Source organism: Enhydra lutris, unplaced genomic scaffold, assembly GCF_002288905.1.
Source record: "Enhydra lutris kenyoni isolate GAN:26980312 unplaced genomic scaffold, ASM228890v2 scaffoldscaffold72, whole genome shotgun sequence".
In the NCBI taxonomy this organism is placed as follows: Eukaryota; Metazoa; Chordata; class Mammalia; order Carnivora; family Mustelidae; genus Enhydra; species Enhydra lutris.
Window position 1 is genome coordinate 3,145,913 of NW_019154156.1, and position 10,141 is coordinate 3,156,053.

The window sequence follows — 10,141 nt, forward strand, 5'->3', positions numbered from 1 at the left end:
CAAAACCTAAAAGAATATGTAATAGTATAAAGTTCAAAATTCAAAAAAAGACCATATTAAACTATATTGTTTATGAATAGATACCTAGATGATAAAACTATCAAGAGAAGCAAGGAAATGATTGCCAGAAAAATCAAGATGATGGTTTCCTTTGGAGCAAAGATGTCATTGAATTAGAGAAGGACAGGTGGAGCTTCTGGGGTCCTGGAAAAGTTTATTTCTTAATGTAGGTTGAACTTACATGAATATTTTCTTGAAATTATCTATGAAGTTGTACCTTGAAATTACTTATTAAATTGTACATAGATGTTTCATGTAGCTTTGTTTGTACACTATTATATTTCAGAATTAAAATGGGAGGAAAGCGGGTATATCAATAGGTAAAAGTGAAACATTCCAATAGGAAAATGTGCAAAAAATCAGAACTGAGTGGTCATTAAGCATAAAAAATATGCTCAACACTAGTAATTAGGGCAATAAAAATTAAAAATACAATGAGATTCCATTTAAGACCCATCAAATGTGCTTGAAAAGTATGACAGTATCTTGGTGAAGCTATGGAAGAACAGAAACTCCTCTATGCTGCTGGAACCCAAATTAAAAAACAACTGGGACATTATTTTGTGGAGCTAACACATTTTTACCCTACAACCCAGCAATAACTGCTCAAGATACATGTATAAGGATAATCACAGAACACCAGTTACAACAGCAAAATTTTGGAAAAAACACAAATGTTGATCATTAGGAGAAACAATAACATTTCCACATATACTATAACCATTTAAACCATCTGAAAACAGTGAAAAATAGATTAGAGCTACACACATCTACATGAATGACTCTCAAAAACATAGCAAGAAAAACAAGTTACGAGGAAAAAAGTATGATATCTTTTATATAAAACTGAAAACTTACAAAGTTAGATAGTACACATATAGACATACTTGTTAGAGATGCATAAATAAGTGGTAAAATTACAAAGTCAAGTAAGGAACATCAGCAGTTCCTTCCACACAAAACTTGGAATAATGGTTGAAGGTTCCTATTAGGGTCTGGCACTGGAAATGGATACATAGGGGACTTCAAAGCATTGTTAATGTTCTGCTTGTTCTCTCTCTCTACCTGGTTGGCAGATATAATTTTGTCCATTTTACATATTTTTAAAATTACATATTCCTATATATAGTTTTTAATATGTTACATATTTCATTTTATAGATTTTTACATTAAAAATAAAGGATCTGATTATTGTTTTGATATTTCAGGTACCTACCATGTTTGCGAGAAGAGATTATGAGGTTTAAAATTTTATAGCAGAAATATTCCACGTGGAATAATCATAAAAATGTTTCTAGCCCACAAATTAGACTGAAGGGACCATAGGTGGGATAAAGTAATTATTCACTGTGCAATACCCCACATCGGCTTATTCTGTGAGTCCCTGCAGTGGCAGGAGTATCATACACCAAGGCTCAGCCTAAAGCAGCCACAACTTATCCTACCCATGTTTCTAAAGAGCTGGTACATTTGTAGGGATTAAAACCCCAGAGAAGATTCAATTCTCCTGCAAAACAAAGCTAATGTCTTTGGAACACAAGATACAAGTTTATAAGAAAAGAAAATCAATACTTAATCATCAGTTTTCGTGCTCCACTTTTGCTGAAAACCAAGTTAATTCTTTTCTGAATGGTTGGTCAACATCTTAATGCCTATACTAGAATGTTATAAAGCATGTTTCAGGTGATAATGTCAATAAGTTTGATTGTTTCTAATCATGCTCCTTTTACATCTAGAAATTTATTCTAATTATTTAATAATACCAGAAACTGGGAGATTAGCTAAATTAAATTTTAAAATCTTTTAGCCTCTTCATAAATCTATCAGAATAGGATGAAATCAGACTTGTAAATGGACAACATTACTTGTGTGCAACTTGTTAATCCTAGATTTTTCTTTTTTAGGGCATGCATCCAACTGAAAAAGAAAATACCTACAACCACCTTGTTGACTGTTCTTAGACCACTTCATTCTAACTTCCTCCTGTTAGGGTGAGAGGGAAGAGGAAGTCAGAGGATAGAAGGGCAATGTAGCAGAAAGCATAAGATGCTTAGAGGGAAATCACTGAGTTTTGTTAATTTCTGAGGGGCTGAAGTGGTCAGGGAGTCACAGGTCTTTCTGTTCTTGGTAGTGTCACATTTGCCTCAGACCCACATGGAAGAGCTTTCTCTCAGGTTTATTCTAAGGGGCTTTTACTGCCTGAGAGTTAAAAGATTCAGAAGATGTTTCCCAAGAAGTGTCCTTTACTACAAGTAAAAGATACTCTGACTAGTGAAACTGTCTTACTAGATTCTTATATATTTGTATTTTCCTAGAGGCGAAAGTCATGCTTTCACCTCATAATTTGGCTTTTAGTCCCTTAATTTAAATCATTTGAGAACTGAACACAGATGGGAAAGAGAAACAAAAGCAGTTGAAACAAATAAAGAATTTAGGCTTAGTTTTCAATATAAATTGTTGTTTTCTTTTTCTCTTAATTTTTCTAACCTCGTCTAACAGCACTTCTGAAATTTGAATAACACAAGTTTCCGTGAAGTCACACTGAAAAACATCTGGACTCTTGGCAGCAATTTCCCAAACAGAAATCAGCACCACTGGAAATGTTCTGTACTGCCATAAAGAGCAGGAAGAAAAGGTAGAGATAAATGAGTGGTAAAAACTTCTGGTATATAACGAGATGTTCCCTTTCTTTCATAAGCCTTTAAACTGTTTAATTTTCTGATGTTCTTCATTATACAGCTTTTAACTTTGTGGAGCTCTGATTTAGTGTCACCTAATTTCATAAAAATAAAACCAGATGGACAATTCTTTTAATGTTCAAAATTCCATCAGAAGCATGTGTTGCCACTTTCAATAAGCATGTTGCAAAAGTTCTCAAAAAATAATTACCCACATTTCAAAGTCAGATTTCAAAAACTTTCTTAACAAAACCAGTTTGATAGCAGTATATCTGACTCTTTGTACTCACAGTATGAGGGGAAAAGGAGGCTTTCGTACTTTATTAAATAAGTTCTAGAACCTGATTCATAATTTTTTTTTTTTGGTTAAAAGTCTCCTTAGAAATGATTTAATCTAGTCTTTTAATTCTAAAGTAAAAGAAATATACATTGGCTGAATAAAGAAAGGAATTCTATTATATTAGGTCCTATAGAGAGAATACATCAATATAAAGGTAATTTCTGCCTCATGAAGTTGATATCCTTTTAGGTAAAAGGAGAAATATACACAAATAACAGGAGTATGATGATTAAGTGCCTTAAATGGATAAATGAAGTACTGAAGTTTGGAAAAGAAGAACAACTCATGTATCCAAGTAAGATGGGAAGAGAGAGATTTTCCTAGAAAAGGCAACATATGATTTAGCCATTGAAAGATGGATAAAATTTTGAACAGAACTCTAAGTCAATGGGAATTGGGAATGGCATGGACATGTATAAAAATTAAGAGGAAAACTTGGAAAAGTGGGTTGGTCTTAAATTCCAGGCTAAGAAAGAGCTGCACAAACAACTATATGACTGGAAGAATTATATTGTGGAATCAGTGCTATAACATTGTCAAAAATGCATCCAATTTAAGTAACAACCTCTGTTACAGAGACTCTTCTACCTCTTGAGAGTTCCTATCCCAATTTTGTTTAGTTCTATTTTTGCTTTATATCAAGCTAAATCATTTTTCTTATAGCTTCCACTTAATTGTTCAAATTCTACCCTTTATGGCTACATGGAATAAAAGAAATCCTTTTCCAAATGGCAGTTATTAAAATATTGAGGTCACCTCTTTTTTTTTAAAAAATTGTGATTCTTGGGACACTTGGGTGGCCCACTTGGTTAAGCATCTGCCTTCAGCTCAGATAGTGATCGTGGGGTCCGGGATAGAGCCCTGAGTTGGGCTCCCTGCTCAGTGAAGAGTCTGCTTCTCCCTCTGTCCCTCCCCCCACTTGTGCTTTATCTCTCTTGCTTACTCTCTCTCTCAAATAGATAAAATCTTTTAAAAAAAATGAACAAATGAATGAATGAATAAATAAATAAATAGAATTGTGATTTTTATGGCCAAAATATCTTCACTTCTTTAACCAGTTGTTATATGACATTATCATAGATCTTTCCCCATCCTGGTCACTGTACTCTGATTGAATTGTTTCTTTTATCTCCCTTTAGGTGAAATACCTCCACAGGACAAAATTCTAATCACATTAATGTGCAGTAGAGCAGTCTATTACCCCTTTTATTCTTATTTTATACACCATAGTGCCACTGATGCAGTTTAAGATCACTTCGTTCAGATTTAGTTTAGTAGGCAATGCAAGGCCATTGAGGGCTTTTGCACACAGACACAGCTGGCCGTGGCTAAGTTTTGATTAAAGAAAGAAGAGAATAAAGGGGGGAGATTATTAGGAAACCAGGACAATGATGCAGGGAAAAGGCAGTGTGAGGCTGAATTAAAGAGGTGATAGTGAAAATGAGATAGTGAATGGGGTATAGGGAAGTAGACCCCAAGGGGCTTGGTAGCTCATTATTTAGGGGAATGGGAGAAGACAGAAATTTTTGAGTCTTTTAATTCGTCCTGGGAAAATGGTGGTCTCATTAGTCAGAGGAAGTCTCGAGGTACAACTGGCTTCGGTAGAAGATGTGTTTGGTTTTGGACATAAGAAGTTTGAGACTGAAGCAGAGGCTAAGATGGAAGGAAAATTTGGAACCCATCTTCCTTTAACATTTGAAACAGTGTGAGTGCATGAGGTCCTCAAAATGTTTTAAAGAGAGAGAGAACCTTGAGAAACACTTTTAGAAGCTTGCAAGAGTCAGAAAAAGGAGCAAAGAAGAGTGAAAAGAACCAATATAATGCAGGGTAAGGATGTCAAGTGCAGGATAAAATTTTATCATCAAATGATGCCAGGGAAGTTCAGAAGAACAAAAACTTAGGCAAGACTATCACATATGGTGATTAAGAATACAAATTATTATTTATTATTTTTTTAAGAAGACAAATTATTAAAGGGCAATTTTAGTGCTATATCAGGGACAGATTACACAAGATGTTCAGATAGGAGTAGGTGGTGAGGAAGGGGAGACCACAATGACAAACGAGTTAAAAAAAACTGTGAATCAAGTCAAAGAGAAGATTAACACAATTGAAAGAAGCTATTTGGGGCACCTGGGTGGCTCAGTGGGTTAAGCCGCTGCCTTTGGCTCAGGTCATGATCTCAGGGTCCTGGGATCGAGTCCCGCATCGGGCTCTCTGCTTGGCAGGGAGCCTGCTTCCCTCCCTCTCTCTGCTTGCCTCTCTGTCTACTTGTGATCTCTCTCTGTCAAATAAATAAATAAAATATTAAAAAAAAAAAAAGAAAGAAAGAAGCTATTTGATTGTTTTGATGGTGGTAGGAAGTGTTTTGTTTAGGATGGGGAGAACTGAGAAAAGGCAGTGAAAAGTTGTAGTGATAAGGGAGGGGTTGAGAGGAAGGAAATAACTGCATTTTGGAATCCTTGACTATCTATGTAGATGAGTTAAGATAGTTAAGTAAAATCCATTAATTTTACTCAAAAATAATGGTTTAGCTTTGGCATTCAACTATTCTGTTTAAAAACACATTATAGTATATTACCTCAAAGGACAAAAATTTAATGAAAAAAATCCCCAAATATTATTGAGAAATAAAGACTGCCTTTCCTTTCATCTCTCTGTTTCTCTCTCTCCCTACTCTCTCTCTCTCACACACACAGAGCCATGAGAATTTCAAAATACTTCCTTGACTATTTTTCTAGGCATGTGGTTTGATGAGCCCAGTCAACTACATATTGACCATAAAATTATTTTACACACTCAAGTAAATTAAGTAAAATGCAAATATTTTCAGTGTTGAAGCCTGATCCTAGATCCTGAAAGAGCAAAAGCTTTGCATTAAAAAATTAGAATAGGACATTTTATGGCATATATGTGGCATTTTATGCCAAACAAATATCTTATTTAAATTGTCTTTATAAATTTGGATTTCCTTTGCTTACCATTTTGGCCTTTTTCACTTTATTATGTGTGGTAAAATTAAAGAGTAAATGTCTATCAGTCAAAGATATTTTCCCTTGAAACAGCAAAATCTCAGTTCAGAGATAGAGAATGCTTGTTAAGCTTGTTTTACCATGTTAGCCTTTAACACAACTACTCAAATGTTTTTGTGTGTATTCAATGAGATAGAGCTTTTCTTTCTATTCCTAATGACTGAAATAAGAAAAATACTGTGGCATCTGATAGAGACATAGCAAAATTAGAATTTTTCAGAGAAATTAAAATGCTTCTTATTAAAATAAATGAATAAACTGCTTGAAAAAAAGAATGTCATTCCCTATATTTAACCATCTCCATGTGAGATATCCGGGATCCCTAACACACACACACACACTTTGTCAACAGTACTGAACAACTACTTGTAGTTCTTGGAATACACTGTGGGTTTCACACTTCTGGGCCTTGGGAAGTTTCTGTCCCTTTGCCTGTAACTCTTTCAAGTTGCCTGGTAAACTCCTACTGCCATTTAACACTTAGTTCAAGTAATTCCATGTCTGGGAAAACTTTTGCTGAGTCACTCCAGCAAAATAAGCTCTAATCATATCTTATACATTCCTCCACTATCATCATCTGCTTATTATATGACTAGTAAATCGCATGGTGCCTAACACATATAGGAGTTCCACATTTGTTGGCTGAGTGAATGAAGCACTGATTAACCTATCTGGATGTAGGGAAGTGGAAAAGGGAGACTGAGCCTGGAGTAAGTTTTTATTAAAAAGATGTAACTCCTGAAGATGGCAGAGGAGTAGTGGACTGAAGTGACATCAGGTTGCAGGAATTTAGCTATATAGTTATCAAACCATTCCAACACCTACGAACTCAACAGGAGATCAAAGCGAAGAAGAGCAGCAATTCTAGGAACAGAAAATTGGCCACCTTCTGAAAGGTAAGATGTGCGAGGTGAATGTGAAGCAATGTGAAGATAGACCATGGGGGGAGGGGCCGGCTCCTGGCTAGCGGCAGAGCAGTGGAGCACAAAATCAGAACTTTCAGAAGTCTGCTCCACTGAGGGATATCGTTCCAGAGGCCAAGCAGGGGTGTAGCCCTCGCAGGGACAGTGTGGTCTCAGGACCCATGGGGTCACTGAAAGATCGGGGATGTCTGAGTGTGGCAGAACTCCCAGATATCAGAGTGGGGAAGCCAACTACAGAGACAGAGAAGGAGTGAGCTCTCAGCTCGGGATTACCTTAAACTGTGATCTGTGGCACACTCAGACGCCACAAGTGGCAGATTCAGGGAGACTCATCTTCCTCCTCTGGAGGCAGGAATCTGTGGGGTTTAGAGACTCCAAATGGGGCCATGTGCCAGAGACAGAAACGCTTGGTCACAGGCGGGGTGAGCTGGGAGTGCAGCCCAAGACCAGAGAGATGGGAGTGATTGACTGCTTTTCTCTGAGGGCACACTGAGGATTGGAGTCCTGAGCTCTCGGCTCCTCCGGGCTAGAGATGGGAGGCCACCATTTTCATTCCCATCCTCAAGAGCTCTATAGACAGTGTTCAGGGAACAAAAACTCTCAAGAGTGAACTTGAGCAGATTTCTTAGCCTGGCCCCTGGCAAGGGCAGTGCAATTCTACTTCAGGCAAAGACATTTGAGAATCACTACAGCAGGCCCCTCCCCCAGAAGATCAGGAACATCCAGCCAAGACCAAGCTCACTGATCAAGAACAGCGGAATTCCAGAGGAGGGGAAAGCAAAGCATGGAATTCATGGCTTTCTCTCCATGATTCTTTAATCTTGCAAAGTGAATTAAATTATTTTATTTTATTTTTTTCTTATTCTAATTTTTCTTAACTTTTCCTCTTCTCTCTCTTAACATTTTTTAACAGGTTTATCTTAACAATACCTCTATTTTTTAAAAAAGCACTTTTTGGACCTTCATTATTATAGTCATATTTTATCCTTTGTTGTATTTAACCTTATTTTTTGTATACATTTAGGTTTTTTTTTCTAAAAAGTTTTGGGATACAATTTCTTCTAATAGATCAAAATATACCCTAAATCTAGCACAGGGCTTTGTTCTAGTGTCCAGCCTGAGTACATTCTCTCCCTCTCCTTTATTTTTTCTTCTTTCTTTTTCCAACCAACTTATCTTATTGATTCCTTTTTTAGAATTTTTAAAAAATTTCATCTTTATGGTCATGTTCCATCCCTTCATCATGTTTACCCTTATTTTTGTATGTATGTATATATATATATATATATATATATTTCTTTCTTTAAAATTTTGGGAGGTAGTTTCTTCTAAGAGCCCAAAATATACCCAAAATCAAGTGGGTGGCTCTGTTCTATTCACCAGTCTAATATATACATATATATTATATATTATATATGTATATATATATATATATATATATATATATATATATATATATATTATATATATATATATCTGGTTTCTATTATCTCCCCTTCTTCTCCCTCCACTTTGGGGTCTCTTCTGATTTGGTTAGCATAGATTTATCTGGGGTCTTTGCCATATTTTTAGTATTTTATTCTCTCATTCATATATTCTTATCTGGATATAATGACAAGGCAGAAAAACTCACCACAAAAAGAAAAAAAAAAGAACGAGAGGCAGTATTAATGGCTAGGGATTTAATACAGACATTGGTGATACATTGGATCTAGAGTTTAGAATGACAATTCTCAAGGTGCTAGCTGGGCTCAAAAAAGGTATGGAGGATATTAGAGAAAATCTGTCCAGAGAAATAAAATCCCTTTCTGGAGAACTAAAAGAACTAAAATCTAACCAAGCTGAAATCAAAAGGTATTAATGAAGTACAATCAAGAACTGAGCCTCTTACTGCTAGGATAAATGAGGCAGAAGACAGAATTAGTGATATAGAAGACCAAATGATGGGAAATAAAGATGCTGAGTAAGAGAGAGACAAATACTGAACGCGCCCGATCTCGTCTGATCTCGGAAGCTAAGCACGGTCAGGCCTGGTTAGTACTTGGATGGGAGAGAGACAAATAACTACTGGACCATGAGGGGAGAATTCAAGAGATAAGTGATATCATAAGATGAAACAATATTAGAATAATTGGGATCCCAGAAGAAGAAGAAAGAGAGAGAGGGACAAAAGGTCTATTAGAGCAAATTATATTAGAGAATTTCCCTAATATGACAAAGGGAACAAGCATCAAAATCCAGGAGGCACAGGGAAACCCCCTCAAAATCAATAAAAATAGGTCCACACCCCTTCATCTAATAGTAAAACTTACTAGTCTTAGTGACAAAGAGAAAATCCTGAAAGCATCTCTGGACAAGAAGTCTGTAACATACAATGGTAAAAATATTAGATTGGCAGCAGACTTATCTACAGAGACCTGGCAGGCCAGAAAGGACTGGCATGATATATTCAGAGCACTAAATGAGAAAAACATGCAGCCAAGAATACTATATCCAGCTAGGCTGTCATTGAAAATAGGAGAAATAAAAAGCTTCCAGGACAAACAGAAATTAAAAGAATTTGCAAACACCAAACCAGCCATATAGGAAATATTGAAAGGGGTCCTCTAAGCAAAGAGAGAGCCTAAAAGTAGTAGACCAGAAAGGAACAGAGACAATATACAGTAACAGTCACCTTACAGGCAATACAATGGCACTAAATTCATATCTCTCAATCGTTATCCTGAATGTAAATGGGTTAAATGCCCCAATCAAAAGACACAGGGTATCAGAATAGATAAAAAAAACAAAAAACAAAAAACAAAAAACAAAACAAAAGAAAACCATCAATATGCTGTCTACAAGAAATGCATTTTAGACCCAAAGACACCTCCAGATTTAAAGTGAGGGGGTGGAAAACAATTTATCATGCTAATGGACATCAAAAGAAAGCTGGGGTAGCAATCCTTATATCAGACAAATTAGATTTTAAGCCTAGGACTATAATAAGAAATGAGGAAGGACACTATATCATACTCAAAGGGTCTGTCCAACAAGAAGATCTAACAATTTTAAATATCTATGCCCCATGTTAGGGGCATAGATATTTAAAATTGTTAGATCTTCTTG